This window comes from Osmia lignaria, chromosome 10, assembly GCF_051020975.1.
Source record: "Osmia lignaria lignaria isolate PbOS001 chromosome 10, iyOsmLign1, whole genome shotgun sequence".
Classification (NCBI taxonomy): Eukaryota; Metazoa; Arthropoda; class Insecta; order Hymenoptera; family Megachilidae; genus Osmia; species Osmia lignaria.
The window spans coordinates 8159886-8183905 of NC_135041.1; the positions used below are offsets into that span (position 1 = coordinate 8159886).

At 36.4% G+C, this 24020-nt stretch overlaps 1 protein-coding gene and 1 long non-coding RNA gene across 7 annotated transcripts in view; one reads left to right on the top strand and one right to left on the bottom strand.

Annotated features, from left to right (window-relative positions):
* The window catches only part of LOC117611917 (nucleolysin TIAR), a 355924-nt gene that overhangs the window by 221601 nt on the left and 110303 nt on the right, over positions 1-24020 (bottom strand). The window lies entirely within an intron of this gene.
* LOC143305716 (uncharacterized) overlaps positions 1-24020 on the top strand; it is a 165547-nt gene that overhangs the window by 14211 nt on the left and 127316 nt on the right. For 3 of the 4 annotated variants that reach the window (XR_013062829.1, XR_013062830.1, XR_013062831.1), the window contains exon 2: positions 7348-7441. This is a non-coding gene — a long non-coding RNA (uncharacterized LOC143305716). The remainder of the gene's footprint in view (positions 1-7347; positions 7442-24020) is intronic. The other variant, XR_013062832.1, reaches the window with a different exon arrangement.

Sequence of the window (24020 nt, forward strand, 5' to 3'; positions counted from 1 at the left end):
TGAGTCTGCGAGTGTGGTTTGCAGGGGGGAATCAATTTTGTAATAAATTTTATCTAAGGAGAAATAAATCTGTTATGGGTTACGTATGATATATTAACATTATGGGATATTTTATAAGCAGTTCTGGATAAAATACACTTTGGCTCATATCTGCAACCCACCCTTAAATTAGCATTTACCTTTCATTGAAATAGGCAATCATTTTTCAAATGTATTTTGCAAGTAGAAAATTATTCAGAAACTGTTTTTCAAATTTGGAATTATCCTGAAACAAAAATGAAGTTTCCTCAAAAAATTATACGAAATGTTATACATTGACAGTGAAAACTATATTATTTTTTCATTTACTGCTGGTAAAAAACATACTACTTTTCAAATTTTCATATGAATATTTTAATTTTAATTAAAAATATATAAAACTGCCCTTAAACTTTCTTGCAAAAAAAAGCAAACTCTCCGCACGAAATAAATTGTCAAATATAAATAGGAATGCCCGAAATTGGATTCTTTAAATTTCTATAAAAGTATTTTACTCGTGCAAAGGAATTTTAACGCGTCAGTACGCTTATCACTAATAAACGAGACGAATGAAGCATAATGTGTATAAAATTCCAGTGCGAGAAAAACGGAAATGTTAAAAACGGATGATGTTGTTACGTTCTAATCTGTGGGTGAAGTTGGTTGCAAAGATTAAAAAGATGCAGAGGGAGAAATAAAGCTTTTAATACACAGGGGACCGATGTTTCATATTAAACGGTAGCACAGACGGAACGTTATTGTAGAAAAATTTAAAATCTTAGCCGCGTTAAGGTACATCTTCTGGACGGACGGGCTTAAATGTTAATTTACACGAACGTTCCTGCAGGAAAGTCGTTGAAACGTTTGTTTAGCCTTCTGTAACGAATGCGTCTTCTGCTAATGAAATCATTCATAAAAGAAGCGAACATAAATAACGTCCATGAAATTGGATGCTTCGTGCTGTAATCAGAGTTACGGAAAATTCGTTGGCTGAAAAGGGGGACGAAATGGAGGAAGTGAGAGAGGGCATGACCGGAAGGTCGGTTATTTCCTGAAAGTATTTCATCTGTAAAGCTAAATTTTGTGACGTATCGAGGAGAGTATTTCTTTTGTTCATTGACGAAAAGTAATCTGTCGGTTCGTTGTTGCGTGACAGCTCGAAAAATTAATTCTCTCCGTACGATGAAGCAATATACTTTTTGAAAGGGTCTATGGTTTCAATCGTTGTTTCATCTTCGTAATTTCCTGTGTTTCTCTTTTGCTTTTTGTTTTTTTAACTATGCTAGATTGAATGTTGCTGGTTGGTCGGAGGTAATTTTAACATTAGCTAGGGAAAGTAAAACTGAAATTAGGCAAAATTTTTTATATAATTTCTTGCTAGTATTTAAATATTCTTTGTTCAAAAAACAATTTAAATCTTTAAGAAACGATATTATAAAATTTCATATTGTAATTTCTTATTATAAAATCGGATAAATTCGCATCGGATAATTAACTCCTCATGCTATTCTGTACTAACGAAATTTACAGCACAGGTTGTAATTAACTTAGATGAATTCATGGAGTTTGAAGTTTTACAGAATGAAAGCTACTTGTCCAATTAACTTCAAACTCTTAAGATAAATAAATACTTTAATCGTCTAAAATTGCTAGAAGCAATAACTTGATACTGGTATGCAGCTATGTATGTTAAGGCGTCAGTGCCGGCTCTCGGACTGGTTTATTTAGATTACAAAGTATCACGTTACTACCTCGATACCCATAGCTGTTCCAACCGAACAAGGAGCAACAACAACAACAACAAAAATAAAAACATTGTTCCTTGTTCGTTCGTAGCTTTAGGTTAGCAAGAGCTTTCGGCGAGCAACGTGGCATCATTAAAGCGCGTTTTTCCAGCGGGTCTACCGATTGGTCCACCTTGGAGGCTGCGCATCCGCGCAAGTATGATATTGGCCAGCGCACCGGAAGACAAGGTAACCCTTGTGCCTTGCGATTGGTGAGGGGCGGAGCTAGCCAAAGCTTTCACGAAAGCTCTTTCTCCCTCTTTGTCCAACCCTGAAGCTCTCTTCCCTTGCTTCTAACGTTCCACCCCTCTAGTTGTTGGCTAAACACGAAGGCCTTCGTTGTTGCCGCAATTTAGGTCACTTCTTTCCTCTTTCACCTTGTCGTAGATTTTGTTAACCAGAAGGCTAAACAATAGCCCGTGCTTAAAATTGTTTCGGTTGATTGGTTTGATTAATTGATAGAATATCGTTGAAGGCATTATTCATCGATTGTATAAATTATGATCTGCAACCGGATGTTCGCGCGAAGGTAAGCATTAGTTCGAACATTCGGGGTATCCATTACGCTAGGTGGACGATACTTCTCTCGAGGGAGGAGGATCGGGATAAGTCTAAGTGCGCGAAAGAAAAATAGCAGAGGGAAAAGAAGACGGGGATTCGAGGTGAATACCGAGATAGTAAAGTTCTGCTGTAGGTTCTTAATAAATATATTAGCAGCACTGCTAGGTCGAAGGAAATGACCCCACCTGTTCCCTCCTGGGGGTGAGATTTTAGTCCCCGACACCGCGAAGTATGCTTAAGATAATCAAGCTTATCAATAATGAAAGGTACGAGCGAGTAAATAGGTAGGGAAGCGACTTTTACCTCCCAGTTCTATACAGACAGGAATCTCTTGTGCTTTCTGGATTCTTGGATTCTTTCTTTTAATACTCCTTTATATTTCATTTTGTATACGTTCTGTGATTTGCTTGCCATTCTGAGAAGAAATTTCCCTTCATTGCAAATAAAATATTGGAATTTTGTATAGTAAATCATTGAATACCGATTGCCATAAATTACTGAAATCATACTGGAATCCTTTCTTTTGTGATTCCCCACCTCAGAGTCTAAGTTATGGATTTCTTCGTAAAAAATTATTATTTTGCATATATCTATTACATCTAATAATAGAATTATTTAAAAAAGAAATCAAGGTAGAAAATTGATGGTTCGTATCGATATAAAAATCGTTCCGTTTCATCGTGTGGCTCGAGGACTAATTAAACGAACACCGTGCGCACAAAACTGAATTAACCGGCTAATTGAATAAGCTTTTATAATTGATTTAAATAATTCCTGCTCGTCTAAATTAATTCGCCCGGGGAACTTGGTTATCCTCAGTGGTAACGAAGTCTCGATTCGTTTCTTTCCGCCACCGAACTTTCGAACTACTTTCAGGCTTGATGTCTGCCGGGTCATACGGGACAAGAATGGTCGGTCGCGGTTACCTTTATAGCATATTTAACGAGCCAACGAAACCTTGCCATTCTTATTTCACCTCCAAGGAAAGTTTCTTCTCGATAACCACGCCACGTGCAACGGAACAACTTGATTAGCTTGAATTTAGAAAGTACAACATCAACGGTTTATTAGGAGTCGTTTGCGAGACGACACCGAAACCGCTGCTCTTTCATTAGAAATTAATGAGCGACCTGTCCTCGGGTTCTACCTCTTTCTCGTATTTAGAGGGACACGGCAAAAGTTCACCTTTACCCCGCCGCTGGTGAATAAAATATTCGCCCGACGAAACAGTAGCACACCGGTATACACGAATTGTCGGTGAATCAAAATTAAGCTGCTCACCGTCCCAGGCCGGCTAAGAAACTGCGACAGCGATGAGGAATTAAGGGAAACAGAAGGGAAATACCTCTTGGAGATTAGACCGAAGGGACGAATAGAATAGCTGAATCGGTGATTAGCTTTGGGATACACATTTTTCTTCCCTTTGAATCGAGGTCAAGACCTCGTGGAAAAGGTTTCTTCTTTTTCAAAAAGAATCTTCATTGTCTTTATTCTTCATAATTAGTGAAATATTTTGTTGAACTTTTAGCGCTCGGTATATTTCAAGCAAAAATTATTGGGATCCACTGCTAAGATTTAAAAATTAATTTTTTTCGTATGGATTAACTGTCTGCCAATATTTTTTTAATCCACTGTGTTTGATTAAACATTTTGGAATCCTATCAAAATACTTTCTTATTCATTTTCAAACTTCGTATGATAGAAGATTTTCCATGGTACCAGTTTCTGGAAAATTACAACGTAGAAGTTTCGAAACATTTAAAGGAAGCTGAGAAGGGGGTATAATAACACGTATAATACGACAGTTCGTAAGATCCGCCCAACGTTTCGAATCAAACTACTAATGGCAGTTGGCACTCGTCCTTCAGGAGCGATTTTAGTCGAGACGGGTTCGCATTAAAAGTAACCCACGTAGATGTACGATTTCGTACATCTTTAAGTAGAGAGTTACAAGGACCAAGTTAGAACTTGCTCTTAGTACTTCTCCGCGTATTTTCACCATTGATGTTGGTCTTCTTAACTTTGTAATATACTATTTTGGCAAATTCGCTAGCTCTGACTTCTGTAGAGTTTTATAACAGCAAACGTGGCATCGTTTTATATACTGTAGATGGAAACTTTCTATAAGGCATAACAAAAATCATAATTATTTATTATATTATCTTTTTTTCCAAAATACTGAGACATCTCTCTTAAGAACTTTCTACACCTCCACGCACTTCGTTTATGATTTTTAAAACGAAATACGGTTGCAGTCGACAGACATCCTCTCGTGGCATCAAAGATTCAATGAAGAAATCCACGGATGCTATCCCTGGTAATCCGTCTCAGATGGAATCTTCGAAGTAGCTGAAATCTCGTGTCTTTACATTAGCAGATCCGAAATGTCCCGGCTTTCATCCCTGCCCTGAAATGCTATTAGTGTTATACGTCATCCGGATGCGTTAAGCACCAGGTTTACGATGACTTCTGCCATTTTTCAGGCAGTAATCCCTAATGAAAATTTTCATTAGTAATCCATAATTTATAAGTGAAAATACTTTATCGTTGAAACATTCTCAATTTTTGCAAAAATTTGAAAATTTTGAAGGCTTTGGTTAAATTAAGCTTGCTGAACTTTCAATAGCATAACCATGGACCTTGGAATTTTTAATCGCGAAATGTTTAAATTTTCAATAACGCTTGCATCTTGATTGGTAAACCGCGAAAGCAACACCACGAAAGTGTTTTCGACAGAGATTACCGTTTTCCAACAAGGAAGTAATCGTAAAGCAACGTCCTATTATTACACGCGTCAACGTTATATAGGCCACATCGAAGGAATCTCGTAAGCTGTGCCGGCAAGAAGTATAATTTACCCATTTAAACGCCGCTTTATCGGGAATGTTTTAATCGCTGCACGTGATACCGGCTAGTATACGCCGTTTTTAACTAAACCCTCGCATATATACTTTACGCTGTTACCTACTATGATAAACGTTTCTAAATGAAAAAAGGACCGTACGCAAGCACGTATTATTTAAAAGTATATGGGGAACGTGTACGTAGTTGTTTTTAATTGATGCATTTTAATGGGGAGTGCGGGTATTGCTAGTGACGTTGCTACGAAGGGTCTTTGAATAGTAGAAATAAAAACAGAAGTCAAAATATCTTTCGTTAGAACAGTGCCATTTTTGTAAGATATAACAAAATTATGGATTTAGAATTTAGTATATCTTACAATTGACTTAATCACTGTGAGATCCAAAGCTATAAGTAGAATAACCAGGATATAGTCAGACATTACTTTACGAATCAGCTCAATCAGCTCATCAGCTCATTGCAATAAGTTAAAATCGGAACTTTGGCTACTAAAATGTAAGAAAATAATAAAGAAATTTGAAAACTACCTTCCTAGTTTGAGGGTGAAACAAATTATAAAAAAAAAGAAGTAATAAAGAAACGATATGATAAGTGATGGAAGAGTACAAGTATATTTACTAGAAATATGTCTGAAACAATATTTCATTCGAGTCACAAACGTCAATTTCTACTAGCCATAATGGTGAACTACTTTTTCATAATTTATCATAGTTAGCTCGCTGAGGGTGCAACCTAGCTATTTCAAATTATCGCACCTTTTTCCCAAGCTGCTATAAATACGCAAGCTATGCAAACATCATTGCATGGAAATTTATGCGATTGTGCATGCATACATGCATACATTACAGAATTTATGTGCGTGTCGATGGTAGTAAACTACACTTTTTTCCGGTAAATTTTTTTTTTTACGTCGAAACGCGGAAACTTATCTCTAGTTTTCTTAATGCGAATTGCAAGCACAAGAAATGCTGCCGCCATTGCGTAAAGAAACTGATTGAAAGGATTATTTTTTAAACAAAGGAATCTATGAATATTTTACCCTTTTTAATGATTAATGAGACTACGTCTTCTACTATTATTATAACATTATTAATATCATTCCCCTTGGTATTACTGTAGCATTATTATTAACACACCGGTGCTCTTCAATTTCTCTGCATTCATTTAGCATTTAATTATTGAATTATTAATTCACGGTACAGCTCACTGCTCGCCCCACAACAGTCAAAATGTTAATCATTGTTGCTCCATATCATAAACATAATAATACAAAAAAAAGCACCGACAGTGTACCTCGGCGACCAGTTGTTATAATTTCATTTCAGTAATTGTATATCGCATACGTGCGTTCCAAAATTAATTAAATTAACGAAAGTATGTGTACATGGTTATTTTACATCCCCGCTGTAGCACATGAGCATGTGTACGTATGATAATAGTCATGTGTGTGAGATTCCATAGCGTGTAGATACAACGGATAGATAAGTACGTAAGAGTGAGGTTACGATGTGCTAATTGGGTTAAGTGCTCTCTTGCGAAACGGACAACAAATAAGAACATTATAAAGGCCAAATGGACTAAATAGTGTAACTATTCCTTCTATGGTCGCTCCACTTTTTCGTTTCGCCAAACACGCTTTACATGCTTCTTGTTCATACGCGAGCAATAAACCGCGAGCTAGAATGCTGGAGCTTTTCGGTTTCCACATATGTTTCGCCAGTATCTCGTACATTTTAAACATGCGGTTAAATGGGCCTGCATTTATATAAACTTTTCTATGTATTTCATTTTTAACACTTTTATTTTATTTATTTTATATTGAAAAAGATATTACTAGGAGAATTACATTTGGAAGATCTTAATTTTCAAATTGCTGTTCTACCATAATAATTAAGGGAAATAAAAGGAGAATAAATGTGAAGTGGTTGGAACTTCGCTAAAATTGAAAACTCATAGACAAATTGAATATCTGTCGCTATCGATGCTATCGGTAATCCATAAAACTAAATTAAATTTCATTCAATTCAATTTTCAAAATTCTGATTTAATTCCGTTCAGAGATATCGACAGTTGTTCACTGTTTAAAGACAAACACGAAATCATGGAGGAATTTGCTTTTCAGATGAAGACTCCTACTGCAAACAGGGAAAAAGGGAAGAAGGTGCGATAATACTGGACGGTTTGACAAGGAACGGAAGAAAACGGCAAATGAGTGAGTGAGTGAGTTTTATGTTTTATGCCGGTCGGGTCGTAATGCTCCGAGATTAGCATAGTACACGATTGTAAAAGCACCCCTTGGCAAAATGCAGAAGCCGCAGAGACGGCACCTTCGCTTCCACCGGCTACAACGGCTTGCCTTTAACGTCCGAGTTTTCCATGTTTTTCGCGACCGCGAAATTATTTTCTGAATTTCTCCGGTTCCTCGACGTTTCTCTCCGCTATCCCTGGCTCGAGACGCGCAAATGCGTTCGGCTAGACGCGAACGCGGAACGAAAGTTCGCGTGGAAGACGCGAAACCGCAAGGAAGGAATTCTTTTCCGGTATTGTGCCGGATTAGTACCAAGAAAGGAGAAGATTCTAGCAATACAGAAGCTAATGAGTTTGGCTATGACGATGGTAAAGCAGAAACATTTAGACTCGGAATTTTAGACTGTTGAAATATTAATAAGTGAAGGGGAACAAGGGATACTTTATCGAAAAGCAGAGGGTAAAGTTAAAACGTTGTAGGTGATTATTAAACTGGTTAATAATCGTATTACACATCCGATGATAAATAAAAATTGTTTCAATTTTGTCACTTTCCACACGACATACAATTTATAAATAAAAATTCCAATTTTTAATTTTGAAAGAATCTTAATTTCTATAATATGAAATAAGGAAGATGCAATGTGTCATTGGTTAAATAGACAGCAGAAGTAATTTACTTTCGTTGGTAGAACACAACGGTGGCTCGTATCGGTGATCAGAGACACGGGTGAGAAATTTTCTCTAATTCGGCCCGATGAGAAATGGACATCCGGGTAGAAGCGGAGAGTCGAAGCTCGTATACCGTATCCGTATCGAATCGCATTGCATCGAATCGTATCGTATCGTATCGTATCGTATCGTATCGTATCGTGTCCAATGGTATCCTATCGTATCGCATCGCGTGGAGTGTGCGCCCGCTTTATTGTTCCATGGAAAAAAGAAAAAGTAGAGGAGGATGGTGCGGAGCCGTGGAGGCAATCCGCGACCGGAAATTTAAAAAGTTGCGCAAATACACAGGCTACCACCGGGGGGAGTTAGATGGGAGCCAAGGGGACGTGGTGCTAGAAGGGGTCGTTTAGTAAGTTCACCGTTGTACAACAGGGACAGACTTCCACGGGATATACGTATACTTGGAAGGTTACCCTGGCGAAATTACATAGTTCCGAGCAATTCGCATCCGAATGACTCGTGAATGATCAAAGCTAGCATGCTACCGACTGATATCCACTGCTAAATACTTCTCCGAAATACTTGCACTCAATTTCTTTTCTTTCTTTTAAACTGACAGCGGCATACTTAATGCCCTCGAAACTGATGCAGATCGTATCGAATGGTTCCTCGTAAATTGAGAGACGTTCCCTCGAGAAATAAAGTGGTTAAAGGCTGTTTTAAAAAAAAGTTATTGCTGTTCCATAACAATGATTTTCAGTTTTTGTTTCAACTGTGCTAGGTCCCTGTAGTGTATTGTGTTTTATAGTCTTTTATTAGCTCTTTGGTGTTTCAGTATTTTAGAAAATTCTCAAGAGTGAAAGGAACCTTCATATTATATTAAAACTAATTATTAATTATTATTGTTAAATTAGCTTTGAAAAATATTCTTCATACAACAAGCAAGAATTAAATAAGAAACTTTCATTGGAGCAATTAAAAATTTCAATCATCCCTTTGCAAACTTTTACCCTATCCGACACATAAATGTTTTTATTGAACTTAAAAAATGTAAGTAGTTTTGTTATCCAATTTCACGAAGAGCGGAAGACCATTAAATTTTTGTTCAAGTAATTTCTGTAAGCCGCTTACAACTTTGGAGTTATCAGTGAAACGAAAAATAATATTCGTTTATTTTTGACAAAGTTTCGCGAGATCTATCAAAATATTAGATAAATTAAATATCTTTATCTATTGTTATCAATGTTACTGAAAACAGTAATACTGTACATTTTTATTACTTCTTTTCGTGTTATGAACAAATCATGTTTGAGTTTCATGCATTGAAATATTAGCATCGACCATTTAAAATAATTTTCCTTTCCTTTAATATGGCACGAGACTATTACGTTGAAAGATTACAAATTACCCTTTTTAATCATGCTATCGTATATACTTGAAAAATATATTAACATCAAACGCTTGCCGGAATTTTTTCATACTTGTAGACACGTTGAGCAATTACCGTTCGAATACATTTACATTTCATTATCAATCAATTTTAACATCATTCTTAATCGAGGAACAATAAGATTTAATTAAAAGAAGAATCACTTTATAACAAAATATTTATTGACAAGTATATTTCAAGAAAACGTTTAATTGCATGTCGTTTTATGAAACCACGTGAACTTTATCCGATATTTAATATTATAATTTCCAATAATTTTGCTCGTAATTAGAAGAACTTTACAATAGAATTTAATGTATGCAGGAAAGTTCGAAAACGTCAGGACATAGTTTTACCTGTACAATGGCTTCGTTGGTGTATCGGAGTCGCTCATAGACGCATGCATGGGCGAAATTATTGCCAATAAATCATCGTGATACCATGGTAGCACACTCTTATTGTTTTAGCTACGAGAGTTACAGCAATGGAGAAATGGATCGTTATTCAATACCGCAAGGAGAACGCGACATGGTACAGCGATTCTCTGATGATTCATGTTTCGCGTCTTCCTTCGATAAATTTTTTTTTCTCACCAGTTTAAACAAAACGATACCCTTTTGTTCAGAGTAGATTTTATTTCTCCATCGTGTTAATTAACAAAATAGTACATATCAGTTTTAAAAAAATGCAAATGCCCTTCGTTTACAAAAGGATTATTAGGTAACTACTGTTTACTAAAAATTGTTCAAAAAGTAATGTAAACGATAAAAGTGTTATAAATGTGATTTGAATGATGAACGTTTGAGTTTACTGTATATTTAGTTTCATGGAGAGCAATGAAATGTAAATGTACGCGTTGTAAAATTGCATCCGGCCGAATGAAAGCGTTTAATTGGTTTTCACGCTGTTTGCGTTAAACGGAAATTCCTTCGTGGCTGCAATATACCCTACGTAGAGACGGAAACGTTAATAGAGATTTTTAATTCCCGTGTAATGGAATCAACAAACTGTTATTAATTTCCACATTTGTAACAAAAAGTCTATGGAACGTTTATTATTGGAATTATTTGAGAAAAAAATACATTCGGTGTTGTTTATAACAAATACAAATATTACATTTTTGACCCTATCACACGATTTTAAAACCAAACTGAACTATATTAACAACAAATTGTTAATTAATAAAAGAATAGAAGACTTAATAACCGAATTGAAAGTTAATGCAATAAATGAATCAAATTTTATTAATATTATTTTATAAAATTAAAAACTATACTCTTGTGATATATCGATTCTAATTTGCAAAATGCCATAAAATTACAAATTTAATTTAATTTGAAAGCTCGAAGAATTAGTTAATGGAGAAAAAATTTAATCGATGAGTAATTATAGGAAATTTTTTAATTAAGAAGCTGTTTTTATATTTAATTTTAAGCTTCTATCATTCGTTTGAAATGTCCTCACCCCACTACATGGTGGAGTGAATTTTTAATGAAACAATAACGGACTGTAATGCCTTAATACCGGCTCGGCCGTTTTTCAAACGCAAAAGCAGCCGTTCTCGAAATTAAATTTCCTTTGTGCCGTCGGTCGTGGATCGGAAGACAATAAAAGAACGACGATTGGTTGTCGATTTTGACAGAGAAATGTAGAAACAGAAAGGATGATATCACGTATCCGTCGAAGTAGCTGGTCGAAACGAATAACGGAACTTAAACCTCGAGGGGGAGAAAGGAACGCCAAAGAAAAATGGCGGATGAGAAGGCTGTTGGAATAAAATAAAATATCGGATTCCTCGTGTATGACTGACACGACGTTTGGTGAAAGATCTGTTTGATGTTTTCTCCATATGCCCGACAGCGATGCCCATTTCTTCTGAACAACGTCTGACCATAATCGTGGAACAACCGGTAAAAGGGGTGATTTCTCATGCAAAATAAATCGAAAATACCAAGCTTTCCTTCTGGGACGATCAATTTTACATTTTATCGAGTACTCACATCACTTGCAAAAGTGAATTTTAAATGATAGAAAAATTGCAGAAGGGATGATTCCTTATTACAAAAAATAAAAAATAAAAATCTGAAGTTTTGTTCTTGAGAAAATTAATTTTAAATGTTTATACTATATTCTTGAAAACTAATCAAAAATAGAAACTTGAGATATCGTTAATTTTTGTTTTCAAACTTCATTTATAAAATAATATTTATATTTCATAAAAATGATATTTCTGTAATACTCTGACGGGTATAAATTAAACTTTCTCGAAAAAGGTTCCAACTTCTTATTCCCTAACATTTTCAGTGATTTTCATAAATACGTGAAAGTTTTGTACCGGTATATTCGCGACGTATTTTTTTTCCCCCGAGGTCTGTAAGCCGTTTGTGACGGCTGGCAAATTAAAAACCGTCCAAGTTTTCAGACCGAACGTGTCTCGACGAACGATTTCAAGTAACGACCGGAATAGAACGGTAAGTGTACAAGTAACGATTTAATAAGGGTGGATCACGCCAAGTTTCCGGCTACCGGGCTATTCTCACGCTTAAGCAAAACTTTGATTTATAATACAACTATATGCGAAACAGCGACAGAAATATTGCAGTGAAATGTAATGCAGAAATTATTTCGAAATTTCATGTAATTTCCTGAAAATATTAGGCCAGTAACTAAATACTAAATTACACCATATTTTAACCCTTTCGTCCGAGAAAACGAATTCTGGTTATCAGGTCTGAAATAAAACATTTTCTTTTTTTATTATAAATAAAATTATTTGTTGGAGATAGGTTTCGTATGGAAATTTGAATGCTTTATAATAGTTCATAAATTGTTGTACACGCTTCGTAGATTTGGGTCACGATTGATTCAACCACCTGCATTCTAGGGTTGAAGTTGTAAAAAAAAATATATTTTTAGAAGGTAAAATATAATCTTGACTCTAGAAATACTAATATTGAATATACACCTAATTTTAAACAGGAGAAAATGAAAATTAATTGATAATTAATGAAATACTTTAAGTTACCTCTTACGTTTGAGAATTTCGCATTCTTCTTATAACTTCAACCCTCCTGTCTTCTTCATCAAAATTGTATAATAAATGAAAAGAATGGATGAAAGGAGGCATTTGCCCGGTCGTTTATGACTTTTTCAAATCTTCGTCGAATTTTGTCACCTTCTATCATCATTTATAATCAAGAATATAATGAGTCAGAGACAGATCTGTTGACTTTTAAGTTTCGTTCGATCATGGTTACGACCGTACTTCTAACCAGACGTTCCCATTCCTCCATTATGAATATTTACGAACCTATTTCCGCGTCACCCTTGCAATTTCTCAAGCATTATAAATGTAGAAACGATTGAGGGAAAAATTCAGTGTGACAAATGAGAAAACATATCAATCAGAATAATTAAAAAATTGAAGAACTGCAAATGTTAATTAATTGTTCAAAGTTAGGTGTTTATAATATTCTTCTTTTTACCTTGAAATATTTTTCAAAGACCGTAAAATATCATTTTTTTTCTTGACCTTAATAAGTAGTTCTACACTTAACTTCCACTATTTTGAACAAGCCACTCTTAACTTTGAGTGCTCTTACCTTTGACTATTCTTAACCCTCCACCACTCCTTTCCATTTATCGTTTCGTTACATCTCCGTTTCCTCTTTCTTCGTATTTTCCATCACTTCTTTCTCTCAGTAAATGATCATACTAAAAAAAATTTTACGGCTATATTCTGATATGACAGGCAATCATTGTTAGGCAGTGTAACGAACGTGCTAAACGTCGCGATATCGAAAGAAGCCGGATTAAAAGGAACAGTTCTCGCTTCTCTAATACGCCAAGCGTTTCTCCTGGTAAACGTCGGCAATATTCATTAATGAATATTTAAGTAAGATGAAGGTCGTTGAACTTTCTTACGTACGGTTTAATGCACGTGCGTTACTCGCGAATGCACGGAACGATCGATATGTGTGCCGTGCATACGTGTCTTAACTTCGTGTAAATACACACGCGTATACGCGATGTTTATATACTTGTCACATGAATTGTACACGCGTGAACACTTGGGGGAAACCTCAGCTTTGTAGAAGGCTGGTACACACAGATATTCCAACGATATTAACAATGCAACGCGTACCACGACCACGCGCAGAATGCATAAGCCGCGATTTAATAACTGCCAGAAAGATTATTCCGTTCTATTAGAGGAAATGTTTCAGGCATTTCCGGTTACCCAGTAATCATATGTAGACGTTAACCGTGACATTTCCCGTCGTTTGAATACCTACACGCGGAAACAGCCGGTTATTTCTCTCCGAGATCTATTATTCTATTAGCCGACACTGGTACCTTGAACCGTTAATTTTTATATAAATAGCATAAAGTTTGGAAGATAAAAATTAATTACCACCACGGTTTCTCGAAGTTGAGGGGTAGTAATACTTTAAAGACCGAACGATTTTGCGGCGAGATATTACAAAGGAAAGTATCAGACGAAGCTGATGCAAATCTAAATTGGCAAACAGAAATCCCGTTGCCATAGCGTTAACGCAACCTCGGCTAATAAATCAGCTTTAATTCTTAAGATGAAGTAATGTTCTGAAACGCTGACTCTAACAAGACAATACGAACTCGGGGAACGATTAAACATCCGGCGAGGCAAACATGCAGACGAGAGTTTTCGTGATGTTTCATTTTAATCTGAGTTTCTCACCGAGTTGTTCTTCGCTCCTGTCTCTGCTCACGGTGTAGACCTCCTCTCCTCGTTAAGGAGATACACGAGCCCCGACCTTGTAAGTTAGTCCCGGACTCTTGATTTCCGACTTCTCCATAGCCTTCTAATATCTTGGAAACTGTTATCTTCAACTACTGCTATTTACTTTGTACTATTTATTGTAGTATTCTTCCCTATACCTCGGATTTCTTATCGAAATAAAATTTTTGCATATTTTGAATATATTTGCATTAAATGGTTTTAGAATTTTATTTTACATTTAGAAATATTGATATTTCTATCAAATGTGCTAGAATTTATTGGTGTATCGTCAGTGAAGTTATTTTTAATAAGTTCTGAAACTTTCATCCTTTTTCACATTTAGCAATAGTATATTTCTATTAGAGATCAGAGTTTCGTGGTTCTTTCATGTGGCCATATATGTACATAAAATAACAAGGATCATTATAAGAGACGATTGTAGCCTCAGGCATCGAAAACGTTCTTTCCATCAGGCATAGAAGTCATAACGAATATAACAAGGGAGACGTTCGAAAGAAAAACAGATCGTCGACGTGAAATAATAAGATCCGTTTCGTATTCTCTGATTCTCCTATACATTCCATTAAACAGTAACTTGTTTCGTCTTACTATTCAGAAATCTGACGACTTTAAAACAAGCTTTCCCCGTATAATTAGATCTTATGGATCTTGCGTACACCGTGCACCATTTAGATTAATTACCTTAATTATACGCGAGACACCGTGGCTCTCTGTTCATTTTGCAAAAAGCCCTGGTTTAACGTCTCATTCGAGCAATTTTCTGCAAGTTTTAGCTAGAATTAAAGATAACTTTCAACGACAATGTACGTGTTCATGCTATTTCCACGGGATGGAACAATAATAACTTTCGATGATTACTCTTTCCATTTAATCATTGCATTATACAAAATTAGTGGTATCTAATTTTCCATTTAAAAACAAAAATTTTTTGGAAATGTTACTTTTTCAAATAATAATCTATTTCTATAAAGAAATTGTAACAAAGTCTTCTGATTGAAGAGAGTTTGATTGAAATTACGATCAATATCGCAATCGACGTTTCCATTTTATTCATCAGAAGTGATGTAAAGAAGACGAACCTTGTGTAAAGGGAAATGTTTTCACGAAGGAGAAAATATTTTGTGCTGTTCCGGCACAGATAATTATGGACTAAATAAACAAACGTTACGTCTTCGCTGGAAGTTTCACCATCTTCCGTATGAAGAGGAATGAGTTCAGCGTAACTAAGGGGAGAAGCATACATCCTGATGAGAAATTCTGAAGCGTAAACTTCGAGAACATCCGTTTTTATACGGTACAATTTGCGCTCATGACGCGAAGCAGTAACTTTTCTCGTGTATTAAACCGTGCCAACCGCAAGCATTTCCCTGCCCATACTTCCTTAATTAAAATATTAAATCTGCAAGTATCTTTGTGACGGATAAGAATTCTAAAAAACTATGGATGTACACCATACTGATATTGGTCTACTTTCCTCGATACTGTGCATCCAACTTGGGGAGTAACAAGTAGTAAAACCCGACATTAGTCAGACTTAAGAATCAAAGCTGGCAATACTCAACATTTATGCAGTTATTTTAATCATTACTTCCGTTTTTATTACAAAAAATAAAATCAGCATTAAAGTAATAGATCTTTCACCAGAAAGATGAAGTACATTTAAAATTCTGAAGATTAGCAATTGATGAAATAAGGTACTCCTGTATCAGTGATTCTCAGGAGGCTACGGTCGGTTCGCCAGGAAACCGGAAGGTCGTTAGTTAAAATTGAAGGAAGAGGAAAAAAGGTGAGGAAGGTTAGGTAATGTTAAGAGTGGCAGAGGCAAAGCCCGATACGTATTTAACTCACGTGCCTGCCTAAGCCCGGAAATCAATCGGTTCTCCCGAACGAATTCGACCAGCCGTCAGACGAACACTACCTGACGAAAATCAAAACCTTCTATCGAATCGTTAGCCGCAAAATGAAAACGTACTTTTTCTTCTTTTCTCGCGGGAGCTGGTCGAACGTGCGGTTCCCCTATCCGCGTATATTGCCTCCCGTTACATTTTCCTGTTTATTTAACCGGCAACCGCAAAAATTTTTAATTAATTTTTTTCATCGCAATTGCATCGCCCGTTGCTCGTTTTTCTTCTCTTTTAACTAGACGTAACAAGGGGAACTGGTATTTAACTTTCGCGACAGATTGTTAATTTCGCTTCGTTTGTACATACTTTAAAGGTCAGTGAAGTTTCTGTTTGAACAGGATACCTTGTTTCTTTGATTGCAATTTTTGTGTAACGTTTAACGTAGAATTTTTCTGTGCCACATAAAGTAGTGATAACGAGGAAAGGGAATTGTATTTTGTTGAAATGATTGTTGCAGCAATGTTCATTATTATTGATGTTTGTGAAATGAGAATGATATATTTCTATCCAATTAATAGAAACAATGTGTTATACGTATTGTTCAATTATTATTCAAACATAAATTTTCTTGTTGATTTATAATATCGAGATTAAATTGAAGCAGTAATAAGCAGGAACATGAAATTATTTACATATTAATAATTAGGAGTTGCTCAGCACGATCGGTGACGCGAAATGAAAGAGTCGATTAAATATGGAAAGCTTTTAGTTATTCGTTTTAATATGTGCAGTTAAGTGGTAATTAAGCGTTGTTTTTCCTGAAAGCGAAGTGCAATTAATAAGTCGCTCGTGCAGCAACACGAGTTACCCACTTAATGTAATTAACTCGGTTGAAAAGTGAAAAATAACGCGAAATATGGAACGCATTAGTTATCATTTAATTAATATTTTGGTGAAAAATATTATTGAGAAGGAAATAAATGAAAATGACGATGAAGAAAATATATAAAATGTTAATGTAGGACAAAAATTGTATAAAATATGTAGACAGGTATTACCGATAATTAACAGAAGGATGATTACATACGAATATAATTAACATATTGACTGCCATGTAGGTCATCTATACAAAATGTAATGCATTCGAATAATTAATATAAGAAGGGGGAAATAATATTTTAATGTTATCATAAATTTTATTTGGGATGTAAATACTTAGCAAAATAATAATTAAAGTATTAAGAAAGAAAAATTGAAACTATACAATTACCAACTTACCGCCTAGAATACAATATAAAAGTTTCCTCGTGATACTCATACTGTTTACCAAGTTTACGAAGATCGGTTGCTATACGTTTGCGAGAAAAATGATGCTCGTAATCGGGATACTGGCTGCTTTTGAGGCGGTTCTTTCGCAATGCGATCCGTCAATACGACACGTCGGAAAAATATAACGATATTGCGTTTAACGTGCTCAGATATTGCGAGCTACTGTGCCCTGGTAATATTGACAAATGCATCCTGTTACCATAATAGAATAATGGAGCTTGAGGTAACACGAGAACGATGTGTAAAAATGCTATTATCTGACGAGCAATAATAAAAGCTGTGAGGGTGATTCTACTTATTTAACATTTGATCTTGATTTATAAACTTTTTTATACTACTATATTATTTTAATAAAAATTTGATTTTGTAAAAATAGCAAATTGAAAACTTGAAATTCCGAAGCTAGAAAATTAATAATCCTAATTGATATTAATTAGAATTTCAATATCTCGTGGTTATTACGGTGTTAAATACATACCTACGATTTGTCATTAATAGCTTATAATTAAAGTCCTTTCTTTTTTGCTTTTTTTCGAATTTAATATTTTAAGGATTTCACAATTTTTATTGCCTTCACCTAAAATTAATTTAGACCTTCAGTCTAACATTCTAAGATTTTTGAAGGACATCGTAGCTTAGACAGGAATGTGCCATCAAAGAGGAATGTAAATATACATCTGTGCACATGGACGGGTCTCGCACAGCCGGGTCCAGGCATTAAAGTTAAGCCTGTATTTTATTGGATGTTCGTATAAATCAAAAGCTTCGGCTAGTCAAATATTGGAAGCTTTGCATACGCCAATACGAGCCGGTGATGTACAAAATGCGGATACCTGCCTATCCGTTCCCCTATACCTGATTGGACGGCTGCTTCTCATAAGCACAAACATGCGTCATTCATGCAAGCCTCGGCTATCTATCGGTGTTTATCGCGGCCGAATAAAAGCGTTCCTGTTTACTTTACGGATAATAATTAGTCGGGACCGGCTTATTTGTGAGGCAAATTACGGATTTTTAGCCCGGTTACCGGTGTTGCTTCCACCGGGAAACTTTACAAGCGACGTTAATATTTACTGTCCATGCAAATTTGTTCCGTTTGTATTGGTAAGCTGGAGAATCCGATACCTATGGAAATAATCAAATGTTGATGATGAAGTGAAGTACAGATAATCCATGTATAATGTGGTGCTACTTCAACGAAGTTGTAGTTGATTTAATACTCAGTCCAAAATCTGGCATTTTTCTTTTTCACTTTTATTTATGGATGCAAATTTAAATATTAAAATGTTGATAAATATATGGGGAAAATTTTGTGAAAATTTGTCAAAGTCTATATAATGTTTTTTTTTTGCAGTAGAAAATCGTCTCAAATATTTTAACATTCGAATTTAGTATTTAGTAAATTTCTATTATTATTTAATCCCAATTAATTGTCAGTACAGATAGCCATCAATTTCTTCTTAAATTTACACTCACCTTAGTCCTCATTATACCTTTTGTAAATTAGCAATTCTTTTTCGTTAAATTCCACACTCATAGCATAAACTTTTATTACATCCTAGAACGGTCCTGAAGAATAGAATAATTCCAGTAGCTCTGTTGCTACATGCTTTGCGTAAAAGTGGTACAGGTAATGCAGACCGGCTCGTATACGAGTACGCACGGCTTAATTTCATTATTTCGAGCAATGCCTGAGACCACAATGGAGGTGCTAAAAAGAGAAAGGCCAGAGGGTGGATACTCGTTGTCCGGCAGAGGTAAGACTTGCAAAACCCAGGAGAAAGAGCAACGATGACATTTTCCTGCTTTTTCCCCTTGTTTTGTTAAGTGCGCCATACCTATGATACTACCTGGTACACAATTACCGAAGTAAAGGAAGCAAATGCGAAGGATAAAATGCGAAGGTGACGTTCTTTTGAAATGTCCACGGATTGCACGAAAGATTATTATCAAAAGGTGTGACCTTTCACCGTGATTAAAATTACTTGGAATATTATTTCAGAACTGGGAAAAATTTCAAATTCACCGAATAACTGGATAGAAAATTCTGTCCGAGCAGAATTACGAGGATTTTATATTTAATTTTGACAGGTACATTAATATTTTCACTTAATTACCGAAGCTGCTCGAAACAGTACACGTACATAATTACGTTCATAAAATTGTAATTCAAATTAATTAAATTACCTCGTTATAAAATGATCCTCGGGAGCGTCGATTTACAATTGAAATATCGCCGCTTAATTTCACGAAAGAAATTAACTTTTAATTTTATTCGTATCATTATGCAAGACACATTGGTCAGTAACAAAATGGAAACATAAATAAAACATTAAAGGAGACTTGGCTGATGAAAATGAAGAATGGAGAAGAATATCTACGGCAAATTTAACGAATTAAACGTGCTTGAAGGGAAAAAAAAGAAAAAGAGAAAGAAAGTTCTCTTGGTTTAAAATGGCCTCTGTTGGCGGTACACTCCTGTGGGAACCAACACATACACACCGGTGTACGGCTATACATTAAATTGCATCCCTGTTCACCAACAAAATGCCCAAACTGGCTGGCCGCCGACCGGAAGTTTTAACCGGAAGCAGCCAGATGAACGCTGTGCGCGTGACTTACTTCGAATCACGCCAAATTGACTTTCTACCTAGCTACGCCCTGGTCTGACGTATCTCTTCTGCAACGAGAATATCGCAAAGCCAGCGAGAAAGATTGCCCTGCTGAGAGGGACAGACAAAGTGTACCTTGTATCGTACCTGTACGTGACGAAACCACGGGGTTTCTTCTAATAATGGTACGTGGCTTCGGTTACTTTCTTATTTCCTGTGCTCCGATAACGTCTTACAATTTATTTAATATTCATTAATATTTTCAAGTGACGTTTCTAACAAGTAGAGTAGCAATTCTACAAAGCCCTATACAAATTTTAATGCAGGATAATAGACTTACGTTTAAGAAGAAAATTATTGAAAGAAATTTGACGTACACTAGTTTTTTTGCCCTTCGTATAATTACTCACGGTATTTAATTTGATGCGAGCCCGAGCGAAGCCTGTTTCTACTGCAAATTAATACGATGGAAAGGAGTTTTAAGGTAACGCGTGTGCATACTAATTAACCCCTTCGCATGAGATGTTACGTGGGAAATAGCGAATGGAAGGCCCCCTCAAGACTTATTATAATTTCTGCGCTCGGTTAATTATATACACGTACAACTCGACGCTTGTAGCAGGGAGTATGGGGATATTAGCTCATTAATTCTTACCTAATGTTATTTTACGAAGCCAACATTATATTGCGTTGTAACTCATTATAAAATTGTTGCTGTGAAAAATTCTGTACTGCCATCCTCTAACGCCTTAAATCGTATTCCCATTGTGATTAATTATTCATAAGGGACTAGGAACTTTACATATCTTTTTTTTAGAGTGTGCATTTTACATTTACATCTACTAACTTGTAACTTGTTAATTCACTGATATTATTATTAAAAGAGCTTGGAATACACTGTTGGATCATAAAGTAGAAAGAAAATTGGTCTAATCAGACACGTGTCACTTATTCAGATTCGATTCACGGTTACCAATGCATTCTGAAGCGAACCTATTAAAATCTAGTGACGTCCTTGAAGGATATTCCAACGCCGGAAGCATCGATGGACTTTTCTTTTTGGATGCTGCGCTCCTGGTCCCCGGCCAAGCGCAGCCTCTTAATAATACATTTCTGTTGAATTCCTGCCAAGCCGATAATTTCGATCGGGGCGATAGTTCAAAAAAGATGCTGCTGCCATGTCAAAAAAGGATCTCCTTCGAGGCGGCACGAAAACGTTGCACAGCTTAACCCGGGCCACTTTTCGCAACTCTCGTTGCACCGAATTGGATTTCCGACGTTCCCTCAAAAATCTCTCGGCTAGCGAAAAAACTCGGGCCAGACGCATCGAATTGTTGACTTACACTACTTTCTGTATCAATATTACTGGCGGCAGACAAGTTACGCGATAGCAGTTCGGCAAACGACACGGTCGGTACGCCTTGTAATCGAAGTTTTCCGCGGAAAGAATTGAAATTCGACGGGGAAAAAAAGGACAGGATTTCAGGTCTCATTTTAGCGAACGCGGTCGGAATTCAACGCGACTGTTGACGCAGTGTAGCCGGATCGAAAGAAACTTCGATGTGCATTTGCATCCGAGTATGCGTCATTACGTGCTCCTTCGGCTCTTTTACTGCGCTGTCCTATGCAACCGATGAAATATGTATTATCTAGCGTGCTTCGCGCATAATGCAAAGTATTTTAAGTATCGAAATAAGAACACTGGGGTTGACGTGATTTTTTACGAGCCTCTTTAAGAGTCAGAGGAATTTTAACAGGCGTTAGAAAAAAATTGCACGAGAATATGTATAGAATATACAGCAATTTCCCTGACAAAAAGAAAGAAAAGTGAAAAATCGGTAGCATGTTCGACGAGGAACAAGTATTCCCTGTCTCTGTCGTTACATGGAACGCGACCGGAATTCTGCTGGTCGGTAGCCGCAGAAGCGTCGACATCGTTGAGCGTCGGCCGATTTAGCGTCCTTCAGCGTGCGGTGTACACACGTGGCCGTTCCGCGTCTTCTCTCCTCTTCGTTTACCCATACACGTGCGACGATTTTCATTTCGCGCGTTACGTGGAAGGGCCAGAACGCGTGGTTTCTGCGGCACCACGCGCCCCTCCTATATCATCGTTTAAAATAATATTGCGTCCAAAAGGGGCATTCGCCGCTCTCATATCCGCTGCGACAAATCACCCACGCCTAGCGCCTACCCGCGTGATATCGTCGCGTTAGAACCGGCCACGGAATCGTGGAGAACCGAAAGAAACGTGGAGAAAAAAAAAGCGTTGGTATTGTTATTTATACCGGTGTGCTTATTGCTTGATTTGATTAATAATTCGCCTGGAGTTGCGGGGATGAAACGAATACGTTTTTGAGGTGAATAATAGTCGGGATCGGGGGTGAAGTCGAGGATGTCCACTTGAAAGATAAGGATATTCCATTTAGAATGTAGGTGGTAACGATTTTGAGGAAATAACTTTGATTATGAATCCTTTTGATATACTTGGGACAATAATTATTAATTAATACAAATTCAACCTCGTCAGAAGTTTTAAAACATAACAGATGAATTTTATTTAAAAAATTTCCAACCCTCAGGGCTTGAATTTTCATTGTTTGACGTTGAATGTAATATTCGATGCTTGTGTAATTATAGAGAGTAATTAATTGAATATGCTTATATCACAGTAACGAACAAAACGATCAAATACGATGCTAATTAAATTAACATTCTACTGAAATACGTGTAAATTGATATTTTACGCTTTGTTCTTCGAGGCGAATAAAATGTAATTCCTGGGATATGAACTACAATTACCTCGATCGTGCTAATAAAATCAACGTACGATAATTTCTGAATTGTCGGCTCGTTCGAATGAAATAAGTCGTTGGCCGTTGTTAAAGTCGACGTAACGGATGTGTATTAGGGGTAGAAGTCGATCGTTAAAGCAGCTATAAACGCCACGCAACGATATAATGTTAACGAAGCAATTTCGGTATCACCACGTTCCCTTTAATGATTGTATTACACCACTCGTTGCAGATAGAACATAAGTAGAAACAAATGGTCCCGACATTGTTCTCGGCGAACGCGAAACTTTTGTCCCCTGACCAGACACGATCGTAATACTTGCCAACAATTTACCTTCTTACCTTTCTGACAATCGATTCCTTCCTTTTGTTTCATTCTGTTTAATCTTATATCTTTAATCAACCCTTTATACGCTTCTCTAACTTAGCTAGCTTTCCTTTCATTTCGTTTGCAATTTGTTACGTGATATTATAGAGGAACAATACTGTACTCCTTAGTTCAGATTTGATATCTGCAGCACCTAATTAATAATACATTCGTTGCTCGTAAATTTTTGAAATTTTAAAATAAAATAAAAAATCCTAATAATCCCATTTGGGTTTCCATTTTAACCCTCTTGTTCTTAAGGGTGACTAAGGCCATCCACTATTGAGTAGTCACTGTATGTTAATAAATACAGTCACTGGAAAGTGCTTTTACGACAAAAAACATAAGCCAGAGGGCAAAAGTTGCATAGACTCGGCCCAGATAATCTATCCGTCGTGCAGATTCATTATCCAAAGTTTGTGAAACAGAATGGATAACAGTGACAGTGGTGGCAAAGCGGTCGTACCAAATGAACCGCGTGACAGTGATCCGAAGTGGTAAACGTCAAAACTAGTCAGACCGACACTCGGATCGTGCGACGTGTGACAAAGAACTGTCTTTGACGGATGTCGATTGCACGGAACGTTCGTCGGGAAAAGAGGTGGTGAAAAGTCGATCGATCCTCCGCCAACGCTTCGGTAACACTCGAACTAATTATTCGAACAAATTATCGACAGGATTAAAGCAATTACTCGTGGCGCCTGATTACCGGGTCTGAAA